This window comes from Rhinichthys klamathensis, unplaced genomic scaffold (assembly GCF_029890125.1).
Source record: "Rhinichthys klamathensis goyatoka isolate OS25496 unplaced genomic scaffold, OSU_Roscu_1.1 h1tg000636l_1, whole genome shotgun sequence".
Classification (NCBI taxonomy): domain Eukaryota; kingdom Metazoa; phylum Chordata; class Actinopteri; order Cypriniformes; family Leuciscidae; genus Rhinichthys; species Rhinichthys klamathensis.
Window position 1 is genome coordinate 546,520 of NW_026607082.1, and position 17,093 is coordinate 563,612.

Genomic DNA, 17,093 nt, shown 5'->3' on the forward strand with positions numbered 1-17,093 from the left:
GACATCCAAAAAAAACCCATAAAGCCGGTAATATGTATAGCTATTCAAGGTTTCATCACCTTGACACTAGCTCTCTGAGGGACCTCTTTTACAAATTCCTTGAATGCCTCCTCTTTTTTACAGTCTATGCTGTTCTATGTTGATATATTGCAGATGCTTGCATATGATACAGCAAACAATTGAGCTTATGAGATAAACACAGAAGAAAGAAAATCCTGTTTGTAATATTTAATTTAGACAATCAAAACATTTGAAAACCACGTACTCATGCAAATAATGCCAGTGATTAAAAATGAAGCCTACTTCAAGATATGTTAAGGTCATTCACTTATGAAATTGCTGAAAATATATCAAGTGGATTTTGTAATGCTTTTTTCAGGTGCAGAATAAAAAGGCAGTTAAGTGATCGAGGTTGCACCATCTTTGCTCACTGTCACGCATTCAGACCTTTGATTCTACTCGAATTGACCTTTTAAATGAGCAATGTAGTACAAAATGTCCCTATAAAAAGTACACGAGCTGCGTCAGTAAAAGCACTTCATTTGCTAACACAATACATCCGCCTGTTGCACCCACTTGACACTAAAACTAAAAATTGCTGTTTAATTATCCACTTGATAATTTGATATTGGTTCTATTCTTAAATAATTAATACAACATCCAATTTCAGGATGGTAAAACGAGATTAATGAACTAATTAGTGGGTCTGAGACATTTTTTCCCCAACTCCAGTTAGTTGTCCTCTGCATGAATTAGACCATTAGATCATTATGCAGATTATTACAAATATAGCTACTTTATTGTTGACTATAAAGAGATGTTTTCTTAAAAGTATATCTTTCATGTTTACTGAAGATGTCCTTGGACCAATAACATATCCTTTTAGAAGACATTGATTTGATTGACAAGCCAATTTATCCAAAAATGAAAATTCTTACCTATCACAATTATGTTATAATATAAATATCATCATCATCGGATTTCCATGACTGAAAACCTAAAAGAATAATAAATAAAGATATCTATATGTATTTACCATACAGTTAATTTGTAAACTATTATAAGTATTTTGCGCAAATGTCTGTACTCAGCAATACTGGGGAAATATAGCTGATATTATAAGCTCATTTGGTTTGGTTGCATGAAAAGAAAACAATAAATCAAAGTAATCCATGACTTGCAATAGTGTGTTTGCCCAGATAATTCTTCATTATCTTTCATGTTGTTCTAAATTGAACACTTTTCTCCCTTAATGTTGTATTTTTTTCATGTATAGTATTATTAATGAATACAAGAAAAGAGCACAGAGCAAGAAAACCAGAGCCTAAAGCGATTCCAATTATATAAAGTTTGATGCTTTTCTCTGTTTCTCAACCTTTAATGTAGTTCAGATTCCATTAATGTGCAGCAGAGATGGTCAAAGGCCTTTGTGTTCTGCTGCCAGAGACGTCTGTGGGCACATCAAGCCTAATGAATACACTCAATCACAGACAACGGGAACAAACATGGTCATTAAGCGAGCAAACATCACATTTAAGGACGTTCTCCCCCATCCATTTGTCTTCATTTAAACGGGTCAGGGAGGATTCTTCGGTCAAGTCGTCTACTTCTTTTTAGAACGTTATGACATTATACAGCTGTAAGAGGTGATGGGGGATCGGCCACCCTCTCATCCACATAGCAACACACACTAATGACTAATGCTATTTAACAGTCACTCGGTTTTATTCTCCATATCTTTTATGGAGAATATTCACCCAGGGTTTCTAGACATCAAGCCATAAATCTGCTGTGTTCTGATCTAAACCACAAAGCAGATGATAAACAAGAACATGAATGTGTCCTTTTGGAGAACTGTGTTTTGGATGCTGGTGTCCTTACCTGGACACCTTAACTAACCAGACATGGTTGTGCTGTGCCACCAGCTATAGACCAGCACCAAACCGGCACAAACCAGCTTACACTTAAAAATAATGCTTCTTTATTGCCATTGACAGTTCCATGAAAAACCTTTAATATTCATGGAACCTTTCCATTTCACAAAAGGTTCTTCAGATTATTAAAATTCTTAAAGGTTAGTTCACCCAAAAATGAAAATTCTGTCATCATTCACTCACCCTCGAGTTGTTCCAAACCTGTATGAATTTCTTTCTTCTGCTGAACACAAAATAAGATATTTTGAAGAATGTCGGTAACCAAACAGTTGATGGACCCCATTGAGTGCATAGTATTTTTTTTCTCTCCATACTATGGAAGTCAATGGGGCCCATCGACTGGATGTCAAGATGAGTTTTGCTTCTTTTTTTTTGACATTTCAATGTGGACGAGTGTGGATGGAGAGCGTTTTGAAACGAAAATGCAATTTTCAGATGTATCTGGATTAATAGTTGATTTCAACTGATCACTGAACGGTTCTCTGGGGAAGCCAAAATGGTTCTTCGGTAACACTTTACAATAAGGTTCGTTAGTTAACATTAGTTAACTACATTAGTTAGCATGAACTAATAATGACCAGCACTTATACAGCATTTATTATTAATCTTTGTAATGTTAATTTCAACATTTAAGAATACTTTATTAAAATCTTGTTAACATTAGTTAATGCACTGTGAACTAACATGAACAAACAATGAACAGCTGTATTTTTATTAACATAACGTTAACAACAATTAACAAATACAGCAACAAATGTATTGCCCATGGTTAGTTCATGTTAGTTAATACATTAACTAATGTTAACCTCATTGTAAAGTGTTACCGGTTCTTCTATATTGCTGCGGAAACTCCACTTTGGAACCTTTTTTAGGGGCTTTTTATACGACACTGTTTTCAACTAAAAACTGAAAACTTTTGTGCGTTCTGGACGTTCATTTACAGCATTTTGGGGGCCTGAAAACATACATTTTGAAAACGGGTTTCAAAGTTTGAAAACGTTACCTTATCGTCTATGTGTAAACTACTAAAATGCGAATTTGTGAAAATGGTGACATTAGTCGTGTGCATACATGTTCAGTCTACAGGTGCGTAGTGTATCTTTACAAAGTGACATTGCCAACTACTGGCCTGGCATGCGTAATACAGCGTTTTTAATCGTTTTCGCGGATCAGTGTGAACGGGATCACTTGACAACGTTGTCGTCAGTACGCGAAAAACCGTCTTTCCGTTTTTAGTACATTGTTGTTATGCAAAGTAACCTTCTGCTGTCTGATAAACCTGCTTACATGTGTTTGGAAAGTCCTACTGATTTGTGTCCTTGGCTTATAGTAAAATGAAGAGCGGTCACTATTCTTAAAGACTTTGAACTTGGTCTATTATTCATCGCCTGTAGATGGTGCTGAAGTTTTCTTTCAATCATATGAGAGAGAGAGAGAGAGAGAGAGAGAGAGAGAGAGAGAGAGAGAGAGAGAGAGAGAGAGAGAGAGAGAGAGAGAGAGAGAATGTGAAAGACAAAGCACATAAGTCATCTCGTAGAAGACTCAGCACGCTCTTGTCTAGGAGTGTTAATGTTGTTTATAGGTTTCTGGCCTTGACAGACATGATGCACACACGCATCACCACACACCCGCCACTATAACCAAATCAGTCTTTCATCAGAGCTTCAATAAACTGCAGTTCATAAACTTCTACACAGTTTAATAGTTCCATTGGAATGAATCTTCCCAGTTTACAGTACTTGAGTCCACTAGCACATTATACTGGAGTGCAAACTGCATATTTAGACATGGATACAAATCTTTTAAAGTAAAGGAACAAGTGAACTGCTGTCAGTACTAGCCTAACGGGTGTTTATTGTCAAGACTGTCCTTTATTCAATAATCACTTGACAGTCTTCTTCTCCGGTGACCTTTATGCAGCACTCCTGTCCTCACCATCCGCTGTTGGATTCAATGATGGCAGGTCATTTTCACCAAACAATGTTTCAGGCCTCAGGTACAGTGTTGTTTAACCTATATTGCTCTTTTCTGTCCTGCGATGGTAGTGTATGGCAAAGAAGGACAATCTGTCTCCATCTGTAGTAATAATATACTGTTCGAAAATCATTTGTAACCTAGTTTGAAGCAATTAACACTGATTCGTGGAACAAAACATGACCCACATCTGTCATTAGTTTTTCCACTTTGTTTTTCAGGTTTTTTTCCATTTATTGTATCCATTTATTCACACATTCATATATAGTTATTTACCTTTATGACATCACATCATCACTCACAAATATTTATTAGACCAAAGGAAAAAAACATTGGCCAGGAGATCATATATACGTGTGTGTGTGTGTGTGTGTGTGTGTGTTTGACCAAAGCAATGTTACTTTTATTAATTTACATTTTATAAAGTTACACAAATGTTGATAGCTTGTGTGATATGCACAAGTACATGTAATATGGAAAATGATTAGCAATAATTAATGTTTTTTTTGTCAACACTGCAATTTTATTTCTAATGGTGATGAAAATGTAATAGGAGGAACTGAAACCTTTATCCTGTAGACTCAATTCACTCAAGTATTGAAGCGACTGCTCATTGTTCTATGAAGCATACAAAAAAGGGAAACTTAAGAAAAAGATTAAATATAAAATGTAAAAAATAATAATAGAATGAAAGAAAGAAAGAAAGAAAGAGGGTAAAATCACAGTGGGAAATTGTACGATTACATAAAAATTCACAGACAATGAATTTGATTTTTCCAAGCATGGACTGACCTAGAGAGAGAGAAATATGGCAGTAATTGAAAGGCACAATCACAGTACAATGTGAAGTACTGTATTAACCTTCAAACAAATTATGTCTTATATTACTTATATTATTTTTTTTCACAATGGAATTTTTCACCATATGACACATTTCAAGGTGATTTATAAAAGCATTTTCAGTGACATCATCCTTTAAAACAGATCAATGGTCATGCATTTAAGGCCCTGCATTGTATAGATAAGTGCATCTGATCTCACGGCCTATACAAAGTTTTCCTTGTTTATTCAGATAAGGGAGAAGCAGAGGCACGTTGCGGCTGCTTGCCCTGAGTATTGATAGTATTGATTGGTTCATGGTGGTGGTCTGTCACAGCCAATTGGGCAGAGGAATGAAGAACACAGGACCTTGGAGTTGCGACCAGTAAGAAATGCTCTAGTGTAATGAGCACTTGCTCAGCAAACTGAATAAGCAAACCCAGACTTTTTGATGGTGCTAGAGACATTTTAAAGAATGTTTGTAAAAAAGTAAGGGCCGATGGACCTGATTAATCCTTTCTTCAGACTTGCAAAAGTGCTACTTGACAATAAACAGTATTTGTGAAGGTAAAGAGTCTGTTACACACAAGTGGCTTGCAGAATACAGCTCATAGCCTTGATATAAAAGTCATTCAGTCAATTATTCAGTTTTCACTGAAGAAGAATTGGTACCCAGGTTAGTTTGGTCCATGCGAACCAAGATAACCAAGACTTATTGCCTTCTTGCTTAATACACTATATTCACTATCAACCACTTCACATTTTATCAAAGCACAATATTTACATGACCTAATAATCGTGTCCATGACCAATGCTGGGAAAATGAATAAACCATTAATGAACTGCTGTCAAAATTGAATGAGTTGGTACATTTCTATTGATACAAATGTCTCAAACTGTAACACTAAGGTAAAAGTCACGGCGTTGGCTGATTAAAAAGAGCATAAATTGCTCTGAATTAGTGCATATAAATCTATTGGCAGCTGCAGCCTAGGTTATTTCATTTAGGCATAGTTGAATGTGTGTGAATGTGTTCATTTGTTCTTCTCCTTTATTTAGACTCAATGAATGACAGTGTCACGAAGGCTCAGCGTGGTGTAGGTATGAAGACAGACAAAGAATGATGAATTATTCACAAAGTGGCTTTATTTAAAGAAAGATAACCATAAACCAGACCATGCGTTAACGTCAACCGACAAACAGAACTAAAAACACAGGAACTAAATACTCAGGGTCAGGGAGATGACTTTAATATTTTTAAGGGGGGGTGAAACACTCAGTTTCAGTCAATCTCATGTTAATCTTCAGTACGAGTAGTAATGCATCCTTCATATCTCCAAAAAGTCTTTAATTTTATTATATTTATAAAAGAAAGATAGGCTGTACCGAGTCTTTCCGGGAAAAATCGAGCGGGTGGAGGCGTGCCGTGTGGGCGGAGCTAAACAATCACGAGCGCGCGAAGCTTTTGCGTTGAGAGCGTCTGGAATGTGACATCCCAAAACAAACCATGGCTAACAATCAGATTCAGCCATACATTTTTGATCCCGAGGCTGAAATTGAAGACGAGCAGCAGCAGCAACGACTGTAACAGCCGGACGTCTCTGTGGTGTTTAACTTACTGGAACTGTATCATTTGCTTAGCGGTTTTTGTAAATGACTAATTTTCACTTTATGTCGTCGTATTCTTTTTTTCTTTAAAGGTGTACATGTGGGAAGTGTAGTTTGATGCCGACTGAGGCGGGAGTTTTTTAAAAGTAGAAATGATTTTGAACTTGAGCGCAGTGTTTTTAGAACCATGTCATGCGCGAGTTATAACTTACAACATTTGTGTGTGTTTACTCGTGGTTTATGAGGACATGATTTGGTTTTACAATAAACAAACAGACACCTACAGTGGCCAGCTAAACAAATACTTACAGACATTCTTGAACAAATCCTATATGCAGCGCTGCCGATGGTTTCCGGTTGAAGCGCGTTGATGTGCGCGGTCTCGCTCTCCTCTGGTCGACGTGTGCGCGGGCGAGAGTTCCACTCTCGTCTACATTAGATCCACGATCGAAAAAAACAGCCGAAACTTGTACCAACCCGGAAGTAAGATTTTCGGCACAGAAATTCTCCGTTATTCGTCCAAAATATTTTTTTTAAAACTTTAGCATGCGAAACCATCTCTTTAACACTGTAAACAACTCTGAATACATGAAACACCATTGTATCCCCCCCCCCCCCCCCCCCCGGATATTTAAGACACATTTCTAATTATTTTCTGAACTTTCATATGGTAGGTAACTCTTTATATTTTATCTAATCTATTCAAGGAAAAGGAAAAATGTTAGGCTACTTATGATATTTGCACCAATTAGACTACAATAGTCTAATTACAATAAAACTCCATAAAGTCAGAGAGATCACTGCGCAACTGTAGATGGATTGTCAGTCTGATGGCTGTAATTATGCAAACTATCCTCTTTGAACAGAGACAGAACAGGACACAACACCTCAAGCAAAGAGACAGAGAAAGAGAGAAACAGTTCATCTTTTATTCATTGCATCGTGCCAGCTAAGTCTCACACAGACGATGAGATTAAAAGAAAGACAACATGCTCTGTTTAAAACAGAAAAAACAGCAACAGTGCACTTTAGCGCACAGACAGTGATCCCATAGTTCATTCAGTGCCATTTCATAATTCAAACCTAGTATTTACTTTGGGAAAATGTATTGTATCTGATAGTCTCTGAAAACACAGGTAACAGCAACAGTATGTAAAACAGACCCAGCATTATATAGAAAAGTAGATCATTTCGAAAACAAAAAACCCTCCATGATTGCTTGTAGAAAATTAAGCACAAGTCCAGAGTTCAATGCTTTAGCATAAAACTTCTATCTGATCTCTATCATCTTCCTCTTCCTCTCTCTGTCTCTCTCATCCATTGTTTATGTGGAACCTGAAGCCAATTCACCACTGCAGAATCTCCAGGGTGCTCAAAGTCCTGATGCAGTGATCTTTTAAAGGGCTAGTAGTCAAATAAAAACGACTCTCGTCTCGACTACGCAACACGGGCTCATTGGAAAACGGAGCATTGCCTGTGGCAACATTTTTGCAAAACGCAAAATACGTACCAATCACTGCAGTTTCTAACAGAAATGAACACAGTAACAGCAAGCACTTTAAATCGTTTTCACACACAATTATGATTAGAGGGGAGATGGATTAATGAAGACTTGTTTTCACGCGGCACAATTATTACCTCAAAACACTTTTTACCACAGTAACGGATATATTTTGGAGTTTGCATCACTTACCCACTCCATGTCCGGTTTTACTGACGTAAGCTTGCTCGGTCAGCTGGTACAGAATTGTAGGCTACTTGTGATGCGTAGAGCTCTGGTACGAATACCGTGATAGACGAATGACGATAAAAGAACTAAAAAACAAGCTAAAATGCCATGGGTACGATTGCGTTTTTATGCCATTTTTGCTTTTGTTAACACATCGGGTAGGTTTAGGGTTTTGTGTAGGTGTATGTTAAAAATGGAGCATTTTTTTAGCGTCACTCACTGGACATTTCAATTCAGAACTGCGGTGATGCGTACAAACTTCAACGCAATAAAATGTTGCTATGTTCACGTTCATCTGTTCCGGAAAAAAACTGAACACGCTTTTAGCGCCACTCACTGGACAGTAAACCTTCACTTTGGAACTGTCGCGAAACGTGCACATCACAACCTATTCACACCTTTACCAACATTTTAACAAGACAACCCTCATCCCAGAAGCAAGGTAGGCCTATAACTTAGTAATGAGCATTACGACAATAATCTTCATGATCACGTCCTCTTCCTTAATCACCACTGCCAGGATTGACACGCTCTACTTGACTAGGTGCTGATTTCGAGGGCAAAACAGGGAGGATGTAAAATTGCTCAATTTCAGCCCAACAGGGAAGGGAGGGTTGTTGAAATGATCAATAAGTGACAGGCCAAGGGCTTTGGCCCTGGATATGGCTTAAGTACCTCAGAAGCGAGAGAATGAAAGATGAAAGAAGGAAAGGAGAGCTGTTTAAGAAGGAGAGTTCTTAGAGAAAAGCAACCCAACAACCCTCCAAGGTGCAGTTTAGGTCTTCCAATCAAATGTTGACATCTATTCTGACATATACATGTCGTTTAAATGTGGATGCAAATAGAGCCGTAAGATATTCTTCTGCCCAGACCAAAACATTAATCCTCACTGATGCGCATGCTCACATATAAAATATATTAGATCACACTGCCTGTCTGTAAATAGCCAGACATTATTCATGATCACACTTTCTTGAATTTTATATGTAAAAGTAAACAGGAACAAGAATATTTTATATATTCTTTTTTATGTTTAAGATTTATTCATATATACATTGATGCGTGTGTGTATACTACACATCTATACACACACACACACACACACACACACACACACACACACACACACACACACACACACACACACACACACACACACACACACACACACACACACACACACACACACACACACACACACAGAGACACACACACACACACACACACACACACACACACACACACACACACACACACACACACACACACACACACACACACACACACACACAGCCTCATCTGTAGTCCTCTGTCACTAGGGGAAAGTGAAGTAGAGAATTGAGTTCTTGAGAGAGTGAGACAGACCGAGAGAAGTGAAATGTTGTTTGATCATGAATAGTTCAGTTTCTCAAAAGCAACATTAAAAAACTTAAGCAAAATTATGTTTTTCATTGCCCAAGCAAAATATCTAAACAGAGATAAAAACTGATAACAAAATATTACTAATAATAATAATATTAATAATAATACAATCTGAAAAAAATAGGCCACATAAAGGAGAACATTAAAAAATTGTAAACAGTATTTACTCATGCCATTCCAAGCCCATATTACTGTAAAACACTATTGTCACAAGGTGACAAATCCAGCGGAACCAATTTCCGCTAGGAGTGTGTTTCCCCCCGGGACGATTTCACCGGCACACCGTGCTGGTTTGCTGTTGTCAGTTGTCATGACAGCGGCAGCTGATTTAGCTAAGCGGGACCAGGTGCGGGTGTTTGGTGTGGGGATTTGTGATTGGGAAACACGACCAAAAGAAGCAGTTAAAAGGAAAAGGCATTCGAGTGTGGTACTCCCCCGGGAGAAATCGATTCTTTTGGCAGTGGCTTGGATTTGCTGGGATCTTTGGAGCGGCTGTGAGGATCTGACTGGAAAGGGGTGCAACGGTGATTGAGGGAGTGCAAGCTGGAACGTGAATTGGATGTGAAGTGAGTGAATCGTGGAGATTGAGTCAAGATTGGAGAATGTCATCATTCGAGGGAAAAAGATAAGTAATGAAACACCGGATCCGTGTGAATGCATGTCTTGCACTGAATTGGATAAGGAATTGTGAAGTGTATTGACCACAAATATAATTATCACTAAGAGTGTGAACTGATTCATCTTTGAACCCCTGTTATCTTCGTCTGAGTGTGAAAGAGTGTTGGAGACGCTGTGTTCCATGTGTTGCGAAATCCTCTGCATCTCACCAGCTTCTGAGTGTCGAATCAGCGCAACAGTGGAGGGATTGAACATTGGGTGAGTGCTGGCCTTATTGCACGGAGATTTGAGAGTGGATTGCGGTGCCTGAATTGAAGTGTCACACAGTATTGGACTTGACGTGAAGTTGCAGTGTGTGGATATACCTGCTTTAACCGCCAGTGTTCTCCAGTTTACATTCTCGCCAGTGTTTGCGGAACGAAGCCCTCAGGCTGAACGTGTATGTTCCACTTTCGCCACCAGGTCCTGTGATATGGGAGAGGAGGGTGATTGCCTTGTTTAACTTGTTCTGTCTATTTAAATAGAACGTTCCTCTGCCACCGCCTGCTTGTGTGCTGCCTGTTCGGAGGAAAGACACGCCCCAGCCTTTGCGTTACCGTGGGAACCACCCAGCCCAGCCGTAAGCCTGATTCCCCACTATATGAAAGGATCCTGTTCGTTCTTGTATCCAAGGCTTTGCCTATCTAGACAGAAGATTCTTCTGCCTCGGCCTTCTTGTGTGCTGCCTGTTCAGAGGAGAGACACACCCCAGCAGCAGCGCTGCTTGTCCTGAACCACCCGCTCCAGCCGTAAGTCCACCCTTCACCGAAATAGAATTAAACCTGCACACTTGTCTCTGTCCTGGATTATACAGGGTACCCCTGTCTCTGGCTGGGGTCGTCAAGGGCGGAAAGGCACCCGGAGGACCTCGCACCTGTCGAATAGCTGACGCTTGAGAAAACTTACCCGCTACCCACCTGTCCTGTGGAGAGAGTCCTCGCCTGGCCCGTGGTCCCGGCCCTGGTCTGCCCAGACCGTTGTCCGCCTGTAATTCGCCGAAAAGGGCCTTCTTACCACGTTACTTACCTGCACGCCAGACGGGCGTTCGGCTCCCTCCTCCTCAGTGGCTGCCAGTAGTCCGGGCCCTCGCAGCGCACCCCTCGGTCTCCTCCTCCCTGGAAAGAGAGACGAAGCCCATATTAAGACTTTTAATTCCTGCTTTTATTTAAATAAAGATTGTTACTTTTAGAACATCTTCTTGTCTGTCTGGTCTCTGGTGCGCTCCTCGAGGTGGTCCCGGGTTTTGAGGGGTGGGCGCAGTCTGGCTTGGCCCCCCCGACCTGTGACACTATTCTGAATAATCATTGCTTTTTTCCATCAAACAACAATCACTGACAAAAACGTAAAAAGTACTTCATATTAAGGTTTTTCAGAGTACATTTTGTAAAATATCCTCCACAGATTTTTGTTTACAAAATGCATCAATCATGCTCAATCATGAAATCAAGTGCTCAAAAACATCTTGCAGACAAATACCACTTTGTGATCCACACAAAGATCCCCTGTGTGGACAAAATACATCTCATTCAAAACCTGAGCATTTTGTGGGCAAAATTTATTTTCGTGCAATGAAAGATGCACTATGACTGGTGCTTTCTGTTATTCATAATTGAGTAGTACATTCACCCTTACAGTATGAGCATGAAATGGAAATCATGTGTTTGAACACAAAATAATTTTTCGGTTCAGAAATTTGTGCACTAAATATAGTGCTTTTCATCTTACTGCGTATGAAATGTATTAAAGGCACAGTATGTGCTTATTTAAAACAAAAACCAAGATGTAGTTTGATGATGCAGTGATGGAGCGTGGAATCATGGGAGTTGTCGTATTCACCCACAAAGCCGTTTCATCTTTGGCGTCAGAACCCGCAAACAATAATGAATAATTGTGGTCCATCACGAATGTGCAAAACAAACAACTGTGGATTGCTAAACAGGGCTCTCAAGTTTTGAGGACAGGCAAGAGTGGCCCCCCGGTCAGGGGGTCAAAGGGGGGGAATTGGATGCGTCGCGGTGTTTCATTAATATTATTATTAGTGTTTTTGTTGTTATTAATAATTGCTCAGACTTGCAGAAGAAAAGATTTTTCCACCGTCTCTTCCTCTTCCACCTGCATCGTATCCTCCTGTCTCCTCTAATAGGCCTACCCTTTTCGCCACCTTCTCTGGGCCAGAATCCTCTAACCTGGCCTTTTTAACCTCTAACCTCCTGTCAGGGCGAATGAGAGGATTGCTTTTTACCTGACATCTTTGAAAGACAGATGCAATGATTAATGCATCCATGGCCAGGATATAATTATGAAATATGACATGATTTTAAAAGTGACCTAACATCGACTATGCAATACACTTTAATTTATTTAGTGCTAATAAAACTATTAAGCCTATTTGGAGAGAGAGATGTTTATAATGTGACAATATGTCAGTCATCGTGTGATATCGAATGGAATATGACTAGGCCTTGACTACTTGTTCTGAGCAAGTGTTGTCAGTGAACATGCTGTAAAACTGTTGGCTAAGTTGAAGACACTCATGAAAAACTGATACTAATTATCTGGGAAACATTCTCTAACAGCAGTCAAGTTGGTATTGTTTGTGTCAAACAAGTTGTGAATTTGTTGTAACATTAAAACAGAAGATCATGACTTTGTGCTCAAAGTGATGCTCGAAGCTCCAGTGGTTTCCTCTGTGGGTGAACGGAAGATGTTGTAGAAGAATCACGTGAACAATTCCAGAATATGCTTTTTTTTCATTGGCTGTTGCGTTAAATCTTACCCAGATACAATAGTGCTATTTTCTGATTGGCTATTGTGTAGCCCCTTTCTTTTTTTTGATTGGCTGATAAGTGGCAGGCTCGACTAAGAACTCCAGGGGAGACGCGCTTGATTTCTGCCGGTTCTATAGTGAGAGCGGCGCGGCCAGATAAATGTTTGGCGCTGCGGTATATTAAATATATTATAAATAGTTTTTCCGCGTGAGAAATACAGTGTGTGGCGGGAGTGCGTGACAAAAGACCGAAATGAGTGACTGTCACGCTCAATGCGTGACACTTGAGAGCCCTGGGCTAAATGGTAGCAGAGAACGTCGGCTTTGACGCTACAACTATACGACAATTCACCATGACGTCACAACAGTAATAGACGTTCTTCCGGGTGGCAAAAGCCGAAGCGTTCCTATGGCAACGCAAGTAAATTGCTTGGAAGGGAGACCCACCGTCGACTGTAAAAATGTAATAAAAATAAAAAATGAATTAAATATAATGCGTTTTTTTTTTTATCATAAACTGCTACAACTGTGTTTAATGATATAAGTAAAAAATTTAATAAATATGTAAAATAGTAGGCCTACACATAATTAGCAAAATACTCTATAGCTCTTTTTTTCTAGCCAAAATAACGTGCTATAGCCTATCATGGTCATTAAATGGCTTTCCTGAGGTAAATGTTATGTGACATAATTGTTCTCCAGCTGTTATATTTACCTGTTTGCGCGGTTGAAAAACACTGATTGGTCGATATTATGTATGAGGAATATACATTTCGGTAAGTTGCGTGAGAAAATGGATGTGTGGCGTGAGAGCGAAAAGTGACAATTGCGTGAGTCTCACGGTCAATCCGTGAGAGTGGGCAGCCCTCTTTTACTTCAGGCAGTGACTGGCAATGAGTCTGATCTTCAAAAGAGACAAGTTTACTAATATTAGTCTCGAATTTCCCGGCTGAAGATAAATGCTCTGCTATGATTTTGTAGATGGACCGTTTTGAGAATACACGAAGCAGAGTTGAAGGGCAAGCAGGGTTGGCAGCAGAAATGTAAACATTGGATGAATCATATAATTTAGGGCATCATTAAGATTTCCTACTTTTGACGACACAACGTCCACTCGCTATAACCTCCTCACCCACAAGAAATCGATACAACCCCTACACCTTTTGCTGTATATCTGGCAGCACAACCCCAAACACAAGACGTTTTCATCATCGTTTCAACTTTGATCAACACCAATGTGTTTAACTATGTAACTGTTACAGTAGCCGGCTGGATCTCTTCAGTTAGTCAGTAGAAGCCGCTCGCGTTCTGCCACCCGGAAGTACCTTGGTGCCTATTGTTTACAAACATTCTGAAATGCCGTATACTACGGTACTTCCCCATTATTCAGTAAGTGCAACTGTGTTTCTATGGTTTCTACCCATAGATATTTATACCTAGAAACCACATTCGACCACTCCAGACACGTCGGCGCTCCCGACATCTTGGAACGGTCTGCGTGTCTTTACTCACAGTAAGAATCAATAATGCCACAACATTGCGCAGCTTCTTTTTGTGAAGCCGCCGAGATTTAAATTTCATAAGAAATGGGACAACCTTTCACAGGTGAGAATGTGTTGGTTTGTGTTTTTATTTGTATTAACTCAATATTACAGGTTTTTATACTATGGTAACTTTTTAATGGTGTGTTAGCTGACGCCTTGTCTTCTTGTATTGTGTTAGTTTAGCAAAAATCCTCTGCTGAAGTCTATTGCATATATAGATATTCATACATGTGTCTAACTATACGGTTGCAGATGCACAGTCTTGCTCTCTAATGTTCATGGGCCGGAGTTTTGACCGTTCCAATATGGCGGACGGCGGCTTACGTCACGTGTAGCGGCCCATATAAGCAGCCACTAATGAGGTATCTATGTTTATATATCTATGGTTATAAGGACAGCTGAGGGTAGGGGGGACATGACGCCATTGACAGGCAATGCAATGTGTCACTGGTTAAAATTGTGTTTTTTTCTCATTTTAAACATTGTTGTAAACATTTGGGATAATGTAAGTACACAAGTCAACAAAAAATACAACATTGCTTTAGTGGTTTTTGGACATTTTAATGCATAAATCTTACATATTGTACCTTTAAAGCATAACTGCATATTGCCACAAAATGCATGTCACAAAATAATGTTGGTAACACTGTACAATAAGGTTCATTAGTTGACATTAGTTAACTACCTTAGTAGTTATACTTCTTTACTTCCTTATACTTCTTCAGCATTTATTAATCTTAGTTGTTAATTTCAACATTTACTAAGACGTTATTACAATCAAAGGTTGTATTTGTTAACATTAGTTAATGCACTGTGAACTAACATGAACAAACAATGAACAGCTGTATTTTTTATTAACTAACATTAACAAAGATTAATAAATACTGTAATAAATGTATTGCTCATTGTTAGTCCATGTTAATTAATACATTAACTAATGTTAACTAATGAACCTTATTGTAAAGTGTTCCCATAATGTTTTATTAACAAAGGACAGGAGAAACACATTCAAATGATTTACCCAATCAGCACGAGAGGCCTATGTGCCTATGTGTAGCCGACTCACCTATGTTCCTCGACAGTTTTCTGCATCCCTCCATCACTCTCGACTGGTTCCTATCCCAGCCAGGGATATGGGGGGTGTACTCTGGGTTCGGGCCTAATTACAAGCTCCAAGCCCTCCCCTTGGACAGCACGCCAAATACGCATACTCTTTTACTCTCTCCAATTATTTGTAAGAGTGAACTTGTGAAATTCATTCAGTTCCCAAAATGAGTCAGGTTACACTTGGTGCCCTATATTCCTTTAATAGAAAATCTCACAGAGATAGCGAGAGAAGGAGCAATGGAAGATATAATGTTTGATATTTAAACTTCAAAAAAATCAATCTAGATGATTTCCTCTCCTGCACACCAAAACCCAGCGCTCATGCACCAACCAAACCAGTCCACCCGAAATTTAAAATAAATGTGGATGATGATTAAATGATGTTCAAATTCACATAGGTGTTGTGTTTACTTAAAGTGATTTAGTTGAACTCAGATGATTGGTTTATCAGCTGTGACAGAGAGTTTTCTACGTCTTGTGCAGTTGGCAGTAAAGATAAGCCTTATCACGTTCTGCAACATGCTAATCCTTCTCCACGCTGATGATCTGTCTGTCTTCCTCTGTCCTCACAGACAACATCACTGAAAAACAGCACTTTGGCCCGCTTTCAGATATATTGTGAAATAGTGTTCGTCTTGATGTCCTGGCATTCACTAACACATTGTGAGAAATGTTTGTAAGCCATTATCTGAACCCTTGCCATTGTCTACATTTTTGCATGAATCAATGGCTTCAAAATTAATCTAATCTTAATCCTTAAAGACTTATTTAAGAGAAGACAGAGAATGATGTGAACACTATGGGAACTATTTAATGATTACAATTTCCAAAAAACACACATTTGTGGCAAAGCATGATAACAAATCCCATAATATCAGTGCATACTGTTTACAGTCAACACAATATACCAACAGCATTTCAATTCAACGGCTGTGCAGGCAATTACGGCAGATGGAAAGTAATAAGATGCCAAAATAACAAGAAGGCAGTTACTGACAAGAGTGGGAGTCCTTACAATGGGAATCCTCATACAAGTCATCACACCAATGCCGACAGGGAATAAACCGGAAAACAAAGCCATGATTGTGATACACTGCAGGTAAATGAAAAATGGAAATTCACAGCAACTTGTCTGATTACGCTGGCAATTGTTTTGCGACATGGCTCATTCTAAAACACTTAATTTATGATGAATGCTTCATGTCCTCTCTTTCAAAATCTATGGATTTTGATTTCTCTGCTGTCTTGAGAATTGTAGCATTTAAATAGAGCCAGATAATTGCTTTAGAACAATATGTATTGTGCAAAGCGAAAATAAAAATCCCTTACTACACAAACAATGTTAGACATTCTGAAACACTCTTAAATATATACACATATATATATATATATATATATATATATATACACTCACCGGCCACTTTATTAGGTACACCTGTCCAACTGCTCGTTAACACTTAATTTCTAAGCAGCCAATCACATGGCGGCAACTCAGTGCATTTAGGCATGTAGACATGGTCAAGACAATCTCC